Raw genomic sequence first — 24335 nt, forward strand, 5'->3', positions numbered from 1 at the left:
ATAACGTAAATAGGTTATATGGTATAACGTTATAACGTATTACGTTATAGAGGATGACGTTATAACGTATTACGTAATATGGGATGACGTTATAACGTATTACGTTATATGGGACGACGTTATAACGTATTGCGTTATAGAGGATGACGTTATAACGTATTACGTAATACGGGATGACGTTATAACGTATTACGTTATATGGGACGATGTTATAACGTATTGCGTTATATGATATGACGTTATAACGTAAATAGGTAATATGGTATGACGTTATACCGTATTACGTTATATGGTATGACGTTATAACGTAAATTGGTTATATGGTATGACGTTATACCGTATTACGTTATATGGGATGACGTGATAACGTATTTCGTTATATGGGATGACGTTATAACGTATTAGGTTATATGGGACGACGTTATAACGTATTGCGTTTTATGGTATGACGTTATAACGTATTACGTTATATGGGATGACATTATATCGAAATATTTTATATGGTATGACGTTATAACGTATTACGTTATATGGTATGAAATTATAACGCATTGCGTTATAGGGGATGACGAGATAACGTATTACGTTATATGGGATGACGTTATACCGTATTACGTTATATGCAATGACGTTATAACGTATTACGTTATAGAGGATGACGTTATAACGTATTACGTAATATGGGATGACGTTATACCGTATTACGTTATATGGGACGACGTTATAACGTATTGCGTTATAGAGGATGACGTTATAACGTATTACGTAATACGGGATGACTTTATAACGAAATAGGTTATATGGTATGACGTTATAACGTATTACGTTATATGGTATGAAATTATAACGTATTGCGTTATATGGGAAGACGTTATAACGTAATACGTTATATGATATGACGTTATAACGTAAATAGGTAATATGGTATGACGTTATACCGTATTACGTTATATGGTATGACGTTATAACGTAAATAGGTTATATGGTATGACGTTATACCGTATTACGTTATATGGAATGACGTTATAACGTATTCCGTTATATGGGAAGACGTTATAACGTATTACGTTATATGGAAAGACGTTATAACGAAATAGGATATATGGTATGACGTTATAACGTATTACGTTATATGGTATGAAATTATAACGTATTGCGTTATATGGTATGACGTTATAACGTATTACGTTATATGAGATGACGTTATAACGAAATAGGTTATATGGTATGACGTTATAACGTATTACGTTATATGGTATGAAATTATAACGTATTGCGTTATGTGGGAAGACGTTATAACGTATTACGGTATGTGGAACGACGTTATAACGTATTACGTTATACGGTATGACGTTATAACGTAAGTAGGTTATATGGTATAACGTTATAACGTATTACGTTATAGAGGATGACGTTATAACGTATTACGTAATATGGGATGACGTTATACCGTATTACGTTATATGGGACGACGTTATAACGTATTGCGTTATAGAGGATGACGTTATAACGTATTACGTAATACGGGATGACGTTATAACGTATTACGTTATATGGGACGATGTTATAACGTATTGCGTTATATGGGATGACGTTATAACGTATTACGTTATATGCAATGACGTTATAACGTATTACGTTATAGAGGATGACGTTATAACGTATTACGTAATATGGGATGACGTTATACCGTATTACGTTATATGGGTCGACGTTATAACGTATTGCGTTATAGAGGATGACGTTATAACGTATTACGTAATACGGGATGACTTTATAACGAAATAGGTTATATGGTATGACGTTATAACGTATTACGTTATATGGTATGAAATTATAACGTATTGCGTTATATGGGAAGACGTTATAACGTATTACGTTATGTGGAACGACGTTATAACGTATTACGTTATATGGTATGACGTTATAACGTAAATAGGTTATATGGTATAACGTTATAACGTATTACGTTATAGAGGATGACGTTATAACGTATTACGTAATATGGGATGACGTTATAACGTATTACGTTATATGGGACGACGTTATAACGTATTGCGTTATAGAGGATGACGTTATAACGTATTACGTAATACGGGATGACGTTATAACGTATTACGTTATATGGGACGATGTTATAACGTATTGCGTTATATGGGATGTCGTTATAACGTATTACGTTATATGAGATGACGTTAGGTCGTATTACGTTATATGGGATGACGTTATAACGTATTGCGTTATAGAGGATGACGTTATAACGTATTACGTTATATGGGGTGACGTTATAACGTAATAGATTATATGGTATAACGTTATAACGTATTACGTTATATGGTATGCCGTAATAACGTATTACGTTATATGGTATGAAATTATAACGTATTGCGTTATATGGTATGACGTTATAACGTATTACGTTATATGGGATGACGTTATAACGAAATAGGTTATATGGTATAACGTTATAACGTATTACGTTATATGGTATGAAATTATAACGTATTGCGTTATGTGGGAAGACGTTATAACGTATTACGTTATATGGGAAGACGTTATAACGAAATAGGATATATGGTATGACGTTATAACGTATTGCGTTATAGAGGATGACGTTATAACGTATTACGTAATACGGGATGACGTTATAACGAAATAGGTTATATGGTATGACGTTATAACGTATTACGTTATATGGTATGAAATTATAACGTATTGCGTTATATGGGAAGACGTTATAACGTATTACGTTATGTGGAACGACGTCATAACGTATTACGTTATATGGTATGACGTTATAACGTAAATAGGTTATATGGTATAACGTTATAACGTATTACGTTATAGAGGATGACGTTATAACGTATTACGTAATATGGGATGACGTTATAACGTATTACGTTATATGGGACGACGTTATAACGTATTGCGTTATAGAGGATGACGTTATAACGTATTACGTAATACGGGATGACGTTATAACGAAATAGGTTATATGGTATGACGTTATAACGTATTACGTTATATGGTATGAAATTATAACGTATTGCGTTATATGGGAAGAGGTTATAACGTATTACGTTATGTGGAACGACGTCATAACGTATTACGTTATATGGTATGACGTTATAACGTAAATAGGTTATATGGTATAACGTTATAACGTATTACGTTATAGAGGATGACGTTATAACGTATTACGTAATATGGGATGACGTTATAACGTATTACCTTATATGGGACGACGTTATAACGTATTGCGTTATAGAGGATGACGTTATAACGTATTACGTAATACGGGATGACGTTATAACGTATTACGTTATATGGGACGATGTTATAACGTATTGCGTTATATGATATGACGTTATAACGTAAATAGGTAATATGGTATGACGTTATACCGTATTACGTTATATGGTATGACGTTATAACGTAAATTGGTTATATGGTATGACGTTATACCGTATTACGTTATATGGGATGACGTGATAACGTATTTCGTTATATGGGATGACGTTATAACGTATTAGGTTATATGGGACGACGTTATAACGTATTGCGTTTTATGGTATGACGTTATAACGTATTACGTTATATGGGATGACATTATATCGAAATATTTTATATGGTATGACGTTATAACGTATTACGTTATATGGTATGAAATTATAACGCATTGCGTTATAGGGGATGACGAGATAACGTATTACGTTATATGGGATGACGTTATAACGTATTACGTTATATGGGATGACGTTATAACGTATTACGTTATATGGGATGACGTTATAACGTAATAGGTTATATGGTATGACGTTATAACGTAATAGTCTATATGGTATGACGTTATACCGAATTAGGTTATATGGGATGACGTTGTAACGTATTACGTTATATGGGATGACGTATTAACGTATTTCGTTATATGGGGTGACGTTACAACGTATTACGTAAGATGGGATGGCGTTACAACGTATTACGTTATGTGGGACGACGTTATAACGTATTGCGTTATATGGTATGACGTTATAACGTAATACATTATATGGGATGACGTTATAACGAAATAGGTTATATGGTATGACGTTATAACGTAATAGGTTATATGGTATGACATTATACCGAGTTACGTTGTATGGGATGACGTTATAACTTATTACTTTATATGGGATGACGTTATAACGTATTTCGTTATATGGAATGACGTTATAACGTATTAAGTAATATGGGATGTCGTTATAACGTATTATGTTATGTGGGACGACGTTATAACGAAATAGGTTATATCGTATGACGTTATAACGCAATAGGTTATATGGTATGACGTTATACCGAATTACATTATATGGGATGACGTGATAACGTATTTCGTTATATGGAATGACGTTATAACGTATTAGGTTATATGGTATGACGTTATAACGTATTACGTTATGTGGGACGACGCTATAACGTATTGCGTTATATGGTATGACGTTATAACGTAATACATAATATGGGATGACGTTATAACGAAATAGGATATATGGCATGACGTTATAACGTAATAGGTTATATGGTATGACGTTATACCGAGTTACGTTATATGGGATGACGTTGTAACTTATTACATTTTGTGGGACGACGTTATAACGTATTGCGTTATATGGGATGACGTTATAACGTATTACGTTATATGGGATGACGATATAACGTATTACGTTATATGCGGTGACGTTATAACGTAATAGATTATATGGTATAACGTTATAACGTATTACGTTATATGGTATGCCGTAATAACGTATTACGTTATATGGTATGAAATTATAACGTATTGCGTTATATGGGACGACGTTATAACGCATTACGTTATATGGGATGACGTTATAACGTATTACGTTATATGGAATACCGTTATAAGGTATTAGGTTATATGGTATGACGCTATAACGTATTACGTTATATGGGATGACGTTATAACGTAATACGTTATATGGTATGCCGTAATAACGTATCACGTTATATGGTATGAAATTATAACGTATTGCGTTATATGGGATGACGTTATAACGTATTACGTTATATGGTGTGACGTTATAACGTAAATAGGTTATATGGTATGACGTTATACCGTATTACGTGATATGGAATAACGTTATAACGTATTACATTTTGTGGGACGACGTTATAACGTATTGCGTTATATGGGATGACGTTATAACGTATTACGTTATATGGGATGACGATATAACGTATTACGTTATATGGGGTGACGTTATAACGTAATAGATTATATGGTATAACGTTATAACGTATTACGTTATATGGTATGCCGTAATAACGTATTACGTTATATGGTATGAAATTATAACGCATTGCGTTATATGGGACGACGCTATAACGCATTACGTTATATGGGATGACGTTATAACGTATTACGTTATATGGGATGACGATATAACGTATTACGTTATATGGGATGTCGTTATAACGTATTACGTTATATGAGATGACGTTTTAACGTATTACGTTATATGGGATGACGTTAAAACGAAATAGGTTATATGGTATGACGTTATAACGTAAATAGGTTATATGGTATGACGTTATACCGTATTACGTTATATGGGATGACGTTATAACGTAATACGTTATATGATATGACGTTATAACGTAAATAGGTTATATGGTATGACGTTATACCGTATTACGTTATATGGTATGACGTTATAACGTAAATAGGTTATATGGTATGACGTTATACCGTATTACGTTATATGGGATGACGTTATAACGTATTCCGTTATATGGGAAGACGTTATAACGTATTACGTTATATGGGAAGACGTTATAACGAAATAGGTTATATGGTATGACGTTATAACGTATTACGTTATATGGTATGAAATTATAACGTATTGCGTTATATGGTATGACGTTATAACGTATTACGTTATATGGGATGACGTTATAACGTATTACGTTATATGGGATGACGTTATAACGTAATAGGTTATATGGTATGACGTTATAACGTAATAGGTTATATGGTATGACGTTATACCGAATTAGGTTATATGGGATGACGTTATAACGTATTACGTTATGTGGGATGACGTATTAACGTATTTCGTTATATGGGATGACGTTATAATGTATTATGTAAAATGGGATGACGTTATAACGTATTACGTTATGTGGGACGACGTTATAACGTATTACGTTATATGGTTTGACGTTATAACGTAATAGGTTATATGGTATGACGTTATAACGTATTACGTTATATGGTATGAAATTATAACGTATCGCGTTATATGGTATGACGTTATAACGTATTACGTTATATGGGATGACGTTATAACGAAATAGGTTATATGATATGACGTTATAACGTATTACGTTATATGGTATGAAATTATAACGTATTGCGTTATATGGGAAGACGTTATAACGTATTACGTTATGTGGAACGACGTTATAACGTATTACGTTATATGGTATGACGTTATAACGTAAATAGGTTATATGGTATAACGTTATAACGTATTACGTTATAGAGGATGACGTTATAACGTATTACGTAATATGGGATGACGTTATAACGTATTACGTTATATGGGACGACGTTATAACGTATTGCGTTATAGAGGATGACGTTATAACGTATTACGTAATACGGGATGACGTTATAACGTATTACGTTATATGGGACGATGTTATAACGTATTGCGTTATATGGGATGTCGTTATAACGTATTACGTTATATGAGATGACGTTAGGTCGTATTACGTTATACGGGATGACGTTATAACGAAATAGGTTATATGGTATGACGTTATAACGTAAATAGGTTATATGGTATGACGTTATACCGTATTACGTTATATGGGATGACGTTATAACGTAATACGTTATATGATATGACGTTATAACGTAAATAGGTAATATGGTATGACGTTATACCGTATTACGTTATATGGTATGACGTTATAACGTAAATAGGTTATATGGTATGACGTTATACCGTATTACGTTATATGGAATGACGCTATAACGTATTCCGTTATATGGGAAGACGTTATAACGTATTACGTTATATGGGAAGACGTTATAACGAAATAGGATATATGGTATGACGTTATAACGTATTACGTTATATGGTATGAAATTATAACGTATTGCGTTATATGGTATGACGTTATAACGTATTACGTTATATGAGATGACGTTATAACGAAATAGGTTATATGGTATGACGTTATAACGTATTACGTTATATGGTATGAAATTATAACGTATTGCGTTATGTGGGAAGACGTTATAACGTATTACGGTATGTGGAACGACGTTATAACGTATTACGTAATATGGGATGACGTTATACCGTATTACGTTATATGGGACGACGTTATAACGTATTGCGTTATAGAGGATGACGTTATAACGTATTACGTAATACGGGATGACGTTATAACGTATTACGTTATATGGGACGATGTTATAACGTATTGCATTATATGGGATGACGTTATAACGTATTACGTTATATGCAATGACGTTATAACGTATTACGTTATAGAGGATGACGTTATAACGTATTACGTAATATGGGATGACGTTATACCGTATTACGTTATATGGGACGACGTTATAACGTATTGCGTTATAGAGGATGACGTTATAACGTATTACGTAATACGGGATGACTTTATAACGAAATAGGTTATATGGTATGACGTTATAACGTATTACGTAATATGGTATGAAATTATAACGTATTGCGTTATATGGGAAGACGTTATAACGTATTACGTTATGTGGAACGACGTCATAACGTATTACGTTATATGGTATGACGTTATAACGTAAATAGGTTATATGGTATAACGTTATAACGTATTACGTTATAGAGGATGACGTTATAACGTATTACGTAATATGGGATGACGTTATAACGTATTACGTTATATGGGACGACGTTATAACGTATTGCGTTATAGAGGATGACGTTATAACGTATTACGTAATACGGGATGACGTTATAACGTATTACGTTATATGGGACGATGTTATAACGTATTGCGTTATATGGGATGTCGTTATAACGTATTACGTTATATGAGATGACGTTAGGTCGTATTACGTTATATGGGATGACGTTATAACGTATTGCGTTATAGAGGATGACGTTATAACGTATTGCGTTATAGAGGATGACGTTATAACGTATTACGTAATACGGGATGACTTTATAACGAAATAGGTTATATGGTATGACGTTATAACGTATTACGTTATATGGTATGAAATTATAACGTATTGCGTTATATGGGAAGACGTTATAACGTATTACGTTATGTGGAACGACGTCATAACGTATTACGTTATATGGTATGACGTTATAACGTAAATAGGTTATATGGTATAACGTTATAACGTATTACGTTATAGAGGATGACGTTATAACGTATTACGTAATATGGGATGACGTTATAACGTATTACGTTATATGGGACGACGTTATAACGTATTGCGTTATAGAGGATGACGTTATAACGTATTACGTAATACGGGATGACGTTATAACGTAATACATTATATGGGATGACGTTATAACGAAATAGGTTATATGGTATGACGTTATAACGTAATAGGTTATATGGTATGACATTATACCGAGTTACGTTGTATGGGATGACGTTATAACTTATTACTTTATATGGGATGACGTTATAACGTATTTCGTTATATGGAATGACGTTATAACGTATTAAGTAATATGGGATGTCGTTATAACGTATTATGTTATGTGGGACGACGTTATAACGAAATAGGTTATATCGTATGACGTTATAACGCAATAGGTTATATGGTATGACGTTATACCGAATTACATTATATGGGATGACGTGATAACGTATTTCGTTATATGGAATGACGTTATAACGTATTAGGTTATATGGTATGACGTTATAACGTATTACGTTATGTGGGACGACGCTATAACGTATTGCGTTATATGGTATGACGTTATAACGTAATACATAATATGGGATGACGTTATAACGAAATAGGTTATATGGCATGACGTTATAACGTAATAGGTTATATGGTATGACGTTATACCGAGTTACGTTATATGGGATGACGTTGTAACTTATTACATTTTGTGGGACGACGTTATAACGTATTGCGTGATATGGGATGACGTTATAACGTATTACGTTATATGGGATGACGATATAACGTATTACGTTATATGCGGTGACGTTATAACGTAATAGATTATATGGTATAACGTTATAACGTATTACGTTATATGGTATGCCGTAATAACGTATTACGTTATATGGTATGAAATTATAACGTATTGCGTTATATGGGACGACGTTATAACGCATTACGTTATATGGGATGACGTTATAACGTATTACGTTATATGGAATACCGTTATAAGGTATTAGGTTATATGGTATGACGCCATAACGTATTACGTTATATGGGATGACGTTATAACGTAATACGTTATATGGTATGCCGTAATAACGTATCACGTTATATGGTATGAAATTATAACGTATTGCGTTATATGGGATGACGTTATAACGTATTACGTTATATGGTGTGACGTTATAACGTAAATAGGTTATATGGTATGACGTTATACCGTATTACGTGATATGGAATAACGTTATAACGTATTACATTTTGTGGGACGACGTTATAACGTATTGCGTTATATGGGATGACGTTATAACGTATTACGTTATATGGGATGACGATATAACGTATTACGTTATATGGGGTGACGTTATAACGTAATAGATTATATGGTATAACGTTATAACGTATTACGTTATATGGTATGCCGTAATAACGTATTACGTTATATGGTATGAAATTATAACGCATTGCGTTATATGGGACGACGCTATAACGCATTACGTTATATGGGATGACGTTATAACGTATTACGTTATATGGGATGACGATATAACGTATTACGTTATATGGGGTGACGTTATAACGTAATAGATTATATGGTATAACGTTATAACGTATTACGTTATATGGTATGCCGTAATAACGTATTACGTTATATGGTATGAAATTATAACGTATTTCGTTATATGGGATGACGTTATAACGTCTTACGTAATATGGGATGACGTTATAACGTATTACGGTATGTGGAACGACGTTATAACGTATTACGGTATATGGTATGACGTTATAACGTAAATAGGTTATATGGTATAACGTTATAACGTATTACGTTATAGAGGATGACGTTATAACGTATTACGTAATATGGGATGACGTTATAACGTATTACGTTATATGGTGTGGCGTTATAACGTATTACGTTATATGGTATGAAATTATAACGTATTGCGTTATATGGGACGGCGTTATAACGCATTACGTTATATGGGATGACGTTATAACGTATTACGTTATATGGAATACCGTTATAACGTATTAGGTTATGTGGTATGACGCTATAACGTATTACGTTATATGGGATGACGTTATAACGTAATACGTTATATGGGATGACGTTATAACTTATTACGTTATATGGGATGACGTTATAACGTATTTCGTTATATGGGATGACGTTATAACGTATTACGTAATATGGGATGTCGTTATAACGTATTACGTTATGTGGGACGACGTTATGACGAAATAGGTTATATGGTATGACGTTATAACGCATTAGGTTATATGGTATGACGTTATACCGAATTACGTTATATGGGATGACGTTATAACGTATCACGTTATATGGTAAGACGTTACAACGTAAATAGGTTATATGGTATGACGTTATGCCGTATTACGTAATATGGGATGACGTTATAACGTATTACGTTATGTGGGACGACGTTATAACGTATTGCGTTATATGGGATGACGTTATACCGTATTACGTTATATGGGATGACGTTATAACGTAATAAGTTATATGATATGACGATATAACGTAAATAGGTTATATGGTATGACGTTATACCGTATTAGGTTATATGGGATGACGTTATAACGTATTACGTAATATGGGTTGACGTTATAACATATTACGTTATATGGGATGACGTTATAACGTATTACGTTATATGGGACGACGTTATAACGTATTGCGTTATAGAGGATGACGTTATAACGCATTACGTAATATGGGATGACGTTATAACGTATTACGTTATATGGGATGACGTTATAACGTATTTCGTTATATGGGATGACGTTATAACGTATTACGTAATATGGGATGTCGTTATAACGTATTACGTTATGTGGGACGACGTTATGACGAAATAGGTTATATGGTATGACGTTATAACGCATTAGGTTATATGGTATGACGTTATACCGAATTACGTTATATGGGATGACGTTATAACGTATCACGTTATATGGTAAGACGTTACAACGTAAATAGGTTATATGGTATGACGTTATGCCGTATTACGTAATATGGGATGACGTTATAACGTATTACGTTATGTGGGACGACGTTATAACGTATTGCGTTATATGGGATGACGTTATACCGTATTACGTTATATGGGACGACGTTATAACGTATTGCGTTATAGAGGATGACGTTATAACGTATTACGTAATACGGGATGACGTTATAACGTATTACGTTATATGGGACGATGTTATAACGTATTGCGTTATATGGGATGTCGTTATAACGTATTACGTTATATGAGATGACGTTAGGTCGTATTACGTTATATGGGATGACGTTATAACGTATTGCGTTATAGAGGATGACGTTATAACGTATTACGTTATATGGGGTGACGTTATAACGTATTACGTTATATGGGGTGACTTTATAACGTAATGGATTATATGGTATAACGTTATAACGTATTACGTTATATGGTATGCCGTAATAACGTATTACGTTATGTGGGACGACGTTATAACGTATTGCGTTATATGGTATGACGTTATAACGTAATACATTATATGGGATGACGTTATAACGAAATAGGTTATATGGTATGACGTTATAACGTAATAGGTTATATGGTATGACATTATACCGAGTTACGTTGTATGGGATGACGTTATAACTTATTACTTTATATGGGATGACGTTATAACGTATTTCGTTATATGGAATGACGTTATAACGTATTAAGTAATATGGGATGTCGTTATAACGTATTATGTTATGTGGGACGACGTTATAACGAAATAGGTTATATCGTATGACGTTATAACGCAATAGGTTATATGGTATGACGTTATACCGAATTACATTATATGGGATGACGTGATAACGTATTTCGTTATATGGAATGACGTTATAACGTATTAGGTTATATGGTATGACGTTATAACGTATTACGTTATGTGGGACGACGCTATAACGTATTGCGTTATATGGTATGACGTTATAACGTAATACATAATATGGGATGACGTTATAACGAAATAGGTTATATGGCATGACGTTATAACGTAATAGGTTATATGGTATGACGTTATACCGAGTTACGTTATATGGGATGACGTTGTAACTTATTACATTTTGTGGGACGACGTTATAACGTATTGCGTTATATGGGATGACGTTATAACGTATTACGTTATATGGGATGACGATATAACGTATTACGTTATATGCGGTGACGTTATAACGTAATAGATTATATGGTATAACGTTATAACGTATTACGTTATATGGTATGCCGTAATAACGTATTACGTTATATGGTATGAAATTATAACGTATTGCGTTATATGGGACGACGTTATAACGCATTACGTTATATGGGATGACGGTATAACGTATTACGTTATATGGAATACCGTTATAAGGTATTAGGTTATATGGTATGACGCCATAACGTATTACGTTATATGGGATGACGTTATAACGTAATACGTTATATGGTATGCCGTAATAACGTATCACGTTATATGGTATGAAATTATAACGTATTGCGTTACATGGGATGACGTTATAACGTATTACGTTATATGGTGTGACGTTATAACGTAAACAGGTTATATGGTATGACGTTATACCGTATTACGTGATATGGAATAACGTTATAACGTATTACATTTTGTGGGACGACGTTATAACGTATTGCGTTATATGGGATGACGTTATAACGTATTACGTTATATGGGATGACGATATAACGTATTACGTTATATGGGGTGACGTTATAACGTAATAGATTATATGGTATAACGTTATAACGTATTACGTTATATGGTATGCCGTAATAACGTATGACGTTATATGGTATGAAATTATAACGCATTGCGTTATATGGGACGACGCTATAACGCATTACGTTATATGGGATGACGTTATAACGTATTACGTTATATGGGATGACGATATAACGTATTACGTTATATGGGGTGACGTTATAACGTAATAGATTATATGGTATAACGTTATAACGTATTACGTTATATGGTATGCCGTAATAACGTATTACGTTATATGGTATGAAATTATAACGTATTTCGTTATATGGGATGACGTTATAACGTCTTACGTAATATGGGATGACGTTATAACGTATTACGGTATGTGGAACGACGTTATAACGTATTACGGTATATGGTATGACGTTATAACGTAAATAGGTTATATGGTATAACGTTATAACGTATTACGTTATAGAGGATGACGTTATAACGTATTACGTAATATGGGATGACGTTATAACGTATTACGTTATATGGTGTGGCGTTATAACGTATTACGTTATATGGTATGAAATTATAACGTATTGCGTTATATGGGACGGCGTTATAACGCATTACGTTATATGGGATGACGTTATAACGTATTACGTTATATGGAATACCGTTATAACGTATTAGGTTATGTGGTATGACGCTATAACGTATTACGTTATATGGGATGACGTTATAACGTAATACGTTATATGGGATGACGTTATAACTTATTACGTTATATGGGATGACGTTATAACGTATTTCGTTATATGGGATGACGTTATAACGTATTACGTAATATGGGATGTCGTTATAACGTATTACGTTATGTGGGACGACGTTATGACGAAATCGGTTATATGGTATGACGTTATAACGCATTAGGTTATATGGTATGACGTTATACCGAATTACGTTATATGGGATGACGTTATAACGTATCACGTTATATGGTAAGACGTTACAACGTAAATAGGTTATATGGTATGACGTTATGCCGTATTACGTAATATGGGATGACGTTATAACGTACTACGTTATGTGGGACGACGTTATAACGTATTACGTTATATGGGATGACGTTATAACGTATTACGTAATATGGGTTGACGTTATAACATATTACGTTATATGGGCTGATGTTATAACGTAATATGTTATATGGTATAACGTTGTAACGTATTACGTTATATGGTGTGACGTTATACCGAATTAGGTTATATGGGATGACGTTATAACGTATTACGTTATATGGGATGACGTTATAACGTATTACGTTATATGGGACGACGTTATAACGTATTGCGTTATAGAAGATGACGTTATAACGCATTACGTAATACGGGATGACGTTATAACGTATTACGTTATATGGGACGATGTTATAACGTATTGCGTTATATGGGATGACGTTATAACGTATTACGTTATATGGGATGACGTTATAACGAAATAGGTTATATGGTATGACGTTATAACGTAAATAGGTTATATGGTATGACGTTATACCGTATTACGTTATATGGGATGACGTTATAACGTAATACGTTATATGATATGACGTTATAACGTAAATAGGTTATATGTTATGACGTTATACCGTATTACGTTATAAGGTATGACGTTATAACGTAAATAGGTTATATGGTATGACGTTATACCGTATTACGTTATATGGGATGACGTTATAACGTATTCCGTTATATGGGAAGACGTTATAACGTATTACGTTATATGGGAAGACGTTATAACGAAATAGGATATATGCTATGACGTTATAACGTATTACGTTATATGGTATGAAATTATAACGTATTGCGTTATATGGTATGACGTTATAACGTATTACGTTATATGGGATGACGTTATAACGAAATAGGTTATATGGTATGACGTTATAACGTATTACGTTGTATGGTATGAAATTATAACGTATTGCGTTATATGGGAAGACGTTATAACGTATTACGGTATGTGGAACGACATTATAACGTATTACGTTATATGGTATGACGTTATAACGTAAATAGGTTATATGGTATAACGTTATAACGTATTACGTTATAGAGGATGACGTTATAACGTATTACGTAATATGGGATGACGTTATAACGTATTACGTTATATGGGACGACGTTATAACGTATTGCGTTATAGAGGATGACGTTATAACGTATTACGTAATACGGGATGACGTTATAACGTATTACGTTATATGGGACGATGTTATAACGTATTGCGTTATATGGGATGACGTTATAACGTATTACGTTATATGGGATGACGTTATAACGTATTACGTTATATGGGATGACGTTATAACGTAATAGGTTATATGGTATGACGTTATAACGTAATAGGCTATATGGTATGACGTTATACCGAATTAGGTTATATGGTATAACGTTATAACGTATTACGTTATAGAGGATGACGTTATAACGTATTACGTTATATGGGATGACGTTATAACGTATTACGTTATATGAGATGACGTGATAACTTATTTCGTTATATGGGATGACGTTATAACGTATTACGTTATATGGGATGACGTTATAACGTAATAGGTTATATGGTATGACGTTATAACGTAATAGGCTATATGGTATGACGTTATACCGAATTAGGTTATATGGTATGACGTTATAACGTATTACGTTATGTGGGACGACGCTATAACGTATTGCGTTATATGGTATGACGTTATAACGTAATACATAATATGGGATGACGTTATAACGAAATAGGATATATGGTATGACGTTATAACGTAATAGGTTATATGGTATGACGTTATACCGAGTTACGTTATATCGGATGACGTTGTAACTTATTACATTTTGTGGGACGACGTTATAACGTATTGCGTTATATGGGATGACGTTATAACGTATTACGTTATATGGGATGACGATATAACGTATTACGTTATATGGGGTGACGTTATAACGTAATAGATTATATGGTATAACGTTATAACGTATTACGTTATATGGTATGCCGTAATAACGTATTACGTTATATGGTATGAAATTATAACGTATTGCGTTATATGGGACGACGTTATAACGCATTACGTTATATGGGATGACGTTATAACGTACTACGTTATATGGAATACCGTTATAAGGTATTAGGTTATATGGAATGACGCTATAACGTATTACGTTATATGGGATGACGTTATAACGTAATAGGTTATATGGTATGACGTTATAACGTAATAGGCTATATGGTATGACGTTATACCGAATTAGGTTATATGGTATAACGTTATAACGTATTACGTTATAGAGGATGACGTTATAACGTATTACGTTATATGGGATGACGTTATAACGTATTACGTTATATGGGATGACGTGATAACTTATTTCGTTATATGGGATGACGATATAACGTATTACGTTATATGGGGTGACGTTATAACGTAATAGATTATATGGTATAACGTTATAACGTATTACGTTATATGGTATGCCGTAATAACGTATTACGTTATATGGTATGAAATTATAACGTATTGCGTTATATGGGACGACGTTATAACGCATTACGTTATATGGGATGACGTTATAACGTACTACGTTATATGGAATACCGTTATAAGGTATTAGGTTATATGGAATGACGCTATAACGTATTACGTTATATGGGATGACGTTATAACGTAATAGGTTATATGGTATGACGTTATAACGTAATAGGCTATATGGTATGACGTTATACCGAATTAGGTTATATGGTATAACGTTATAACGTATTACGTTATAGAGGATGACGTTATAACGTATTACGTTATATGGGATGACGTTATAACGTATTACGTTATATGGGATGACGTGATAACTTATTTCGTTATATGGGATGACGTTATAACGTATTACGTTATATGGGATGACGTTATAACGTAATAGGTTATATGGTATGACGTTATAACGTAATAGGCTATATGGTATGACGTTATACCGAATTAGGTTATATGGTATGACGTTATAACGTATTACGTAATATGGGATGTCGCTATAACGTATTGCGTTATGTGGGACGACGTTATATCGAAATAGGTTATATGGTATGACGTTATAACGCAATAGGTTATATGGTATGACGTTATACCGAATTACGTTATATGGGATGACGTTATAACTTAATACGTTATTTGGTATGACGTTATAACGTAAATAGGTTATATGGTATGACGTCATACCGTATTACGTTATATGGGATGACGTTATAACGTATTACGTTATATGGTATAACGTTATAGCGCATTACGTTATATGTTATAACGTAAAAACGTAATACGATATGTGGTATGACGTTATAACGTAAATATGTTATATGGTATGACCTTATACCGTATTACGTTATATGGGATAACGTTATAACGTAATACGTTATATGATATGACGATATAACGTAAATAGGTTATATGGTATGACGTTATACCGTATTACGTTATATGGGATGACGTTATAACGTAATACGTTATATGGTGTGGCGTTATAACGTATTACGTTATATGGTATGAAATTATAACGTATTGCGTTATATGGGACGACGTTATAACGCATTACGTTATATGGGATGACGTCATAACGTATTACGTTATATGGAATACCGTTATAACGTATTAGGTTATATGGTGTGGCGTTATAACGTATTACGTTATATGGTATGAAATTATAACGTATTGCGTTATATGGGACGACGTTATAACGCATTACGTTCTATGGGATGACGTTATAACGTATTACGTTATGTGGAATACCGTTATAACGTATTAGGTTATATGGTATGACGCTATAACGTATTACGTTATATGGGATGACGTTATAACGCATTACGTTATATGGGATGACGTCATAACGTATTACGTTATATGGTATGACGTTATAACGTAAATAGGATATATGGTATGACGTTATACCGTATTACGTTATATGGGATGATGTTATAACGTAATACGTTATATGATATGACGATATAACGTATTTCGTTATATGGGATGACGTTATAACGTATTACGTAATATGGGATGTCGTTATAACGTATTACGTTATGTGGGACGACGTTCTGACGAAATAGGTTATATGGTATGACGTTATAACGCATTAGGTTATATGGTATGACGTTATACCGAATTACGTTATATGGGATGACGTTATAACGTATCACGTTATATGGTAAGACGTTACAACGTAAACAGGTTATATGGTATGACGTTATGCCCTATTACGTTATATGGGCTGATGTTATAACGTAATAGGTTATATGGTATAACGTTGTAACGTATTACGTTATATGGTGTGACGTTATACCGAATTAGGTTATATGGGATGACGTTATAACGTATTACGTTATATGGGATGACGTATTAACGTATTTCGTTATAGAGGATGACGTTATAACGTATTACGTAATACGGGATGACGTTATAACGTATTACGTTATATGGGACGATGTTACAACGTATTGCGTTATATGGGATGTCGTTATAACGTATTACGTTATATGAGATGACGTTAGGTCGTATTACGTTATATGGGATGACGTTATAACGTATTGCGTTATAGAGGATGACGTTATAACGTATTACGTTATATGGGACGACGTTATAACGTATTGCGTTATAGAGGATGACGTTATAACGTATTACGTAATACGGGATGACGTTATAACGTATTACGTTATATGGGACGATGTTACAACGTATTGCGTTATATGGGATGTCGTTATAACGTATTACGTTATATGAGATGACGTTAGGTCGTATTACGTTATATGGAATACCGTTATAACGTATTAGGTTATGTGGTATGACGCTATAACGTATTACGTTATATGGGATGACGTTATAACGTAATACGTTATATGGGATGACGTTATAACTTATTACGTTATATGGGATGACGTTATAACGTATTTCGTTATATGGGATGACGTTATAACGTATTACGTAATATGGGATGTCGTTATAACGTATTACGTTATGTGGGACGACGTTATGACGAAATAGGTTATATGGTATGACGTTATAACGCATTAGGTTATATGGTATGACGTTATACCGAATTACGTTATATGGGATGACGTTATAACGTATCACGTTATATGGTAAGACGTTACAACGTAAATAGGTTATATGGTATGACGTTATGCCGTATTACGTAATATGGGATGACGTTATAACGTATTACGTTATGTGGGACGACGTTATAACGTATTGCGTTATATGGGATGACGTTATACCGTATTACGTTATATGGGATGACGTTATAACGTAATAAGTTATATGATATGACGATATAACGTAAATAGGTTATATGGTATGACGTTATACCGTATTAGGTTATATGGGATGACGTTATAACGTATTACGTAATATGGGTTGACGTTATAACATATTACGTTATATGGGCTGATGTTATAACGTAATAGGTTATATGGTATAACGTTGTAACGTATTACGTTATATGGTGTGACGTTATACCGAATTAGGTTATATGGGATGACGTTATAACGTATTACGTTATATGGGATGACGTTATAACGTATTACGTTATATGGGACGACGTTATAACGTATTGCGTTATAGAGGATGACGTTATAACGCATTACGTAATATGGGTTGACGTTATAACGTATTACGTTATATGGGATGACGTTATAACGTATTTCGTTATATGGGATGACGTTATAACGTATTACGTAATATGGGATGTCGTTATAACGTATTACGTTATGTGGGACGACGTTATGACGAAATAGGTTATATGGTATGACGTTATAACGCATTAGGTTATATGGTATGACGTTATACCGAATTACGTTATATGGGATGACGTTATAACGTATCACGTTATATGGTAAGACGTTACAACGTAAATAGGTTATATGGTATGACGTTATGCCGTATTACGTAATATGGGATGACGTTATAACGTATTACGTTATGTGGGACGACGTTATAACGTATTGCGTTATATGGGATGACGTTATACCGTATTACGTTATATGGGACGACGTTATAACGTATTGCGTTATAGAGGATGACGTTATAACGTATTACGTAATACGGGATGACGTTATAACGTATTACGTTATATGGGACGATGTTATAACGTATTGCGTTATATGGGATGTCGTTATAACGTATTACGTTATATGAGATGACGTTAGGTCGTATTACGTTATATGGGATGACGTTATAACGTATTGCGTTATAGAGGATGACGTTATAACGTATTACGTTATATGGGGTGACGTTATAACGTATTACGTTATATGGGGTGACTTTATAACGTAATGGATTATATGGTATAACGTTATAACGTATTACGTTATATGGTATGCCGTAATAACGTATTACGTTATGTGGGACGACGTTATAACGTATTGCGTTATATGGTATGACGTTATAACGTAATACATTATATGGGATGACGTTATAACGAAATAGGTTATATGGTATGACGTTATAACGTAATAGGTTATATGGTATGACATTATACCGAGTTACGTTGTATGGGATGACGTTATAACTTATTACTTTATATGGGATGACGTTATAACGTATTTCGTTATATGGAATGACGTTATAACGTATTAAGTAATATGGGATGTCGTTATAACGTATTATGTTATGTGGGACGACGTTATAACGAAATAGGTTATATCGTATGACGTTATAACGCAATAGGTTATATGGTATGACGTTATACCGAATTACATTATATGGGATGACGTGATAACGTATTTCGTTATATGGAATGACGTTATAACGTATTAGGTTATATGGTATGACGTTATAACGTATTACGTTATGTGGGACGACGCTATAACGTATTGCGTTATATGGTATGACGTTATAACGTAATACATAATATGGGATGACGTTATAACGAAATAGGTTATATGGCATGACGTTATAACGTAATAGGTTATATGGTATGACGTTATACCGAGTTACGTTATATGGGATGACGTTGTAACTTATTACATTTTGTGGGACGACGTTATAACGTATTGCGTTATATGGGATGACGTTATAACGTATTACGTTATATGGGATGACGATATAACGTATTACGTTATATGCGGTGACGTTATAACGTAATAGATTATATGGTATAACGTTATAACGTATTACGTTATATGGTATGCCGTAATAACGTATTACGTTATATGGTATGAAATTATAACGTATTGCGTTATATGGGACGACGTTATAACGCATTACGTTATATGGGATGACGGTATAACGTATTACGTTATATGGAATACCGTTATAAGGTATTAGGTTATATGGTATGACGCCATAACGTATTACGTTATATGGGATGACGTTATAACGTAATACGTTATATGGTATGCCGTAATAACGTATCACGTTATATGGTATGAAATTATAACGTATTGCGTTACATGGGATGACGTTATAACGTATTACGTTATATGGTGTGACGTTATAACGTAAACAGGTTATATGGTATGACGTTATACCGTATTACGTGATATGGAATAACGTTATAACGTATTACATTTTGTGGGACGACGTTATAACGTATTGCGTTATATGGGATGACGTTATAACGTATTACGTTATATGGGATGACGATATAACGTATTACGTTATATGGGGTGACGTTATAACGTAATAGATTATATGGTATAACGTTATAACGTATTACGTTATATGGTATGCCGTAATAACGTATGACGTTATATGGTATGAAATTATAACGCATTGCGTTATATGGGACGACGCTATAACGCATTACGTTATATGGGATGACGTTATAACGTATTACGTTATATGGGATGACGATATAACGTATTACGTTATATGGGGTGACGTTATAACGTAATAGATTATATGGTATAACGTTATAACGTATTACGTTATATGGTATGCCGTAATAACGTATTACGTTATATGGTATGAAATTATAACGTATTTCGTTATATGGGATGACGTTATAACGTCTTACGTAATATGGGATGACGTTATAACGTATTACGGTATGTGGAACGACGTTATAACGTATTACGGTATATGGTATGACGTTATAACGTAAATAGGTTATATGGTATAACGCTATAACGTATTACGTTATAGAGGATGACGTTATAACGTATTACGTAATATGGGATGACGTTATAACGTATTACGTTATATGGTGTGGCGTTATAACGTATTACGTTATATGGTATGAAATTATAACGTATTGCGTTATATGGGACGGCGTTATAACGCATTACGTTATATGGGATGACGTTATAACGTATTACGTTATATGGAATACCGTTATAACGTATTAGGTTATGTGGTATGACGCTATAACGTATTACGTTATATGGGATGACGTTATAACGTAATACGTTATATGGGATGACGTTATAACTTATTACGTTATATGGGATGACGTTATAACGTATTTCGTTATATGGGATGACGTTATAACGTATTACGTAATATGGGATGTCGTTATAACGTATTACGTTATGTGGGACGACGTTATGACGAAATCGGTTATATGGTATGACGTTATAACGCATTAGGTTATATGGTATGACGTTATACCGAATTACGTTATATGGGATGACGTTATAACGTATCACGTTATATGGTAAGACGTTACAACGTAAATAGGTTATATGGTATGACGTTATGCCGTATTACGTAATATGGGATGACGTTATAACGTACTACGTTATGTGGGACGACGTTATAACGTATTACGTTATATGGGATGACGTTATAACGTATTACGTAATATGGGTTGACGTTATAACATATTACGTTATATGGGCTGATGTTATAACGTAATATGTTATATGGTATAACGTTGTAACGTATTACGTTATATGGTGTGACGTTATACCGAATTAGGTTATATGGGATGACGTTATAACGTATTACGTTATATGGGATGACGTTATAACGTATTACGTTATATGGGACGACGTTATAACGTATTGCGTTATAGAAGATGACGTTATAACGCATTACGTAATACGGGATGACGTTATAACGTATTACGTTATATGGGACGATGTTATAACGTATTGCGTTATATGGGATGACGTTATAACGTATTACGTTATATGGGATGACGTTATAACGAAATAGGTTATATGGTATGACGTTATAACGTAAATAGGTTATATGGTATGACGTTATACCGTATTACGTTATATGGGATGACGTTATAACGTAATACGTTATATGATATGACGTTATAACGTAAATAGGTTATATGTTATGACGTTATACCGTATTACGTTATAAGGTATGACGTTATAACGTAAATAGGTTATATGGTATGACGTTATACCGTATTACGTTATATGGGATGACGTTATAACGTATTCCGTTATATGGGAAGACGTTATAACGTATTACGTTATATGGGAAGACGTTATAACGAAATAGGATATATGCTATGACGTTATAACGTATTACGTTATATGGTATGAAATTATAACGTATTGCGTTATATGGTATGACGTTATAACGTATTACGTTATATGGGATGACGTTATAACGAAATAGGTTATATGGTATGACGTTATAACGTATTACGTTATATGGTATGAAATTATAACGTATTGCGTTATATGGGAAGACGTTATAACGTATTACGGTATGTGGAACGACATTATAACGTATTACGTTATATGGTATGACGTTATAACGTAAATAGGTTATATGGTATAACGTTATAACGTATTACGTTATAGAGGATGACGTTATAACGTATTACGTAATATGGGATGACGTTATAACGTATTACGTTATATGGGACGACGTTATAACGTATTGCGTTATAGAGGATGACGTTATAACGTATTACGTAATACGGGATGACGTTATAACGTATTACGTTATATGGGACGATGTTATAACGTATTGCGTTATATGGGATGACGTTATAACGTATTACGTTATATGGGATGACGTTATAACGTATTACGTTATATGGGATGACGTTATAACGTAATAGGTTATATGGTATGACGTTATAACGTAATAGGCTATATGGTATGACGTTATACCGAATTAGGTTATATGGTATAACGTTATAACGTATTACGTTAT

Source organism: Bombus vancouverensis, unplaced genomic scaffold, assembly GCF_051014615.1.
Source record: "Bombus vancouverensis nearcticus unplaced genomic scaffold, iyBomVanc1_principal scaffold0018, whole genome shotgun sequence".
In the NCBI taxonomy this organism is placed as follows: domain Eukaryota; kingdom Metazoa; phylum Arthropoda; class Insecta; order Hymenoptera; family Apidae; genus Bombus; species Bombus vancouverensis.